The sequence below is a fragment of the Parus major genome, chromosome 13 (assembly GCF_001522545.3).
Source record: "Parus major isolate Abel chromosome 13, Parus_major1.1, whole genome shotgun sequence".
Lineage (NCBI taxonomy): Eukaryota > Metazoa > Chordata > Aves > Passeriformes > Paridae > Parus > Parus major.
The window spans coordinates 426977-428509 of NC_031782.1; the positions used below are offsets into that span (position 1 = coordinate 426977).

At 57.9% G+C, this 1533-nt stretch overlaps 1 protein-coding gene across 4 annotated transcripts in view; it reads right to left on the reverse strand.

Annotated features, from left to right (window-relative positions):
- Positions 1 to 1533, reverse strand: part of SH3RF2 (SH3 domain containing ring finger 2) — a 22263-nt gene that overhangs the window by 7674 nt on the left and 13056 nt on the right. The window lies entirely within an intron of this gene.

Consider the following 1533-nt stretch of genomic DNA (forward strand, 5'->3'; position numbering starts at 1 on the left):
ACACACTGCCCTGCTGAGGATGGACACACTGCCCTGCTGAGGGTGAGCTCTGTGCCCTGCTGAGGATGGACACACTGCCCTGCTGTGGACAGAGCTCCCAGGGCGGTGGCAGCAGTGTCCCGGGAAGCTCGGGGCAGCGGGACCGCTGTGCTTGCATGTGGCTGCAGCTGGTGCTCTCCAGCAACGACCACAGGATCTTTAATGATGCAAGCTGGGGCTTTAATCTCATGTTCATTTCAAATCTAATTTCTAGTGGTCATGTCTGTAATGCGGTGCTGGAGCACTGGCTTGGCAAGGACCTCGGAAAACAGAAAAGTGACTCACCCGCTCTGGTGCTCTCCAGTAAATTAAATTAATTAAAACACCCCAGCAATTCCAGCTTCTGTCTCAGACCTGGAGTGGCAGGTCTTCAGGCAGAAGCTTCAAACCTTCTCTGCATTCTTTGTTTTCTAGTCCAGGCAGAACTGGACCAGATGCTCATAGAGTTGACTGGAAATTATAATTCTGTTTTATTAATTTGGAGTTTCTTTTTTTTCTGCATTGGAACAAAATGACAGCCTTTTGCTGTTTTTCCTGATGCAACTGTGCTGAAATGTCCCCTTCTGGGTGGAAAGCTCCATGTTTTTCATCTCTGTGTTCCTCTGTGTCTGGGAGCAGCCCATCATTTAGAGCATCCTCAAAGCTGCCTTTGCATTTGCAACATGCAGAGGGGAAAAAAGACCGAAAGAAATATTCTCGGGTCACGTATAACTGATTTCAGCTTTCTCTTTTGCTGATCTCCCGCGAGTACCTTGCAAGCCCTTGTAAGTACAAAGTGTTTAACACCGTCCCTCTCTCGAACTCCCTCTGTCGCTCCATCTCCCTCTCCAGCGTGCCAGCAGCGCGGTCCCTGTGCCCGCCGTGCCCCGAGGCGAGGGAAGTTCTCGCCATCCCCTGCGAGCTCCCGGGCCCTGCACTGGGTCTGTCCCCAGGAAAAGGGGGGTGCTGGGGGCAGCTGCGGGCTCTGCCAGCTCTCCACTGCCAGCCAGGGATCAGCTCGCTGTGCCCGGGAAGGGATGCCAGCGGCGGGGAGGAGGGCGGGGGTGCCCGCTGCTCACCCCGCAGCCACTTGCACAAGAGACACATGCACAGACACGGCCACCCAGCCCTGCAAACTGCTTCTGGCTCCGCCTGGGCCCGGCCTGGCAGCCGGGGGAGGAGGAGGAGGAGGAGGACGACGAGGAGGAGGAGGAGGAACCAGAGCTGTTCCCTTTTATGGGCCGAGATGCGTCCGGCCTGATGTGGGAGAGCCGGGCAGGGAGGTCCTGCGCTGGGAGCCCTACACAGCCCGGGCATAGCTCCGGCTCTGCTCTCACACATCCCCGGCACTGCCCCGGTACTGCCCCGGCACATCCCCGGTACTGCCCCGGTACTGCCCCGGTACTGCTCTCACACATCCCCGGCCCTGTACCTCAGCCCCAGGCTCAGTGTGCCCCAGGACCATGGCAGGTTTGGCCCCAGGCTCAGTGTGCCCCAGGACCATGGCAGGTTTGG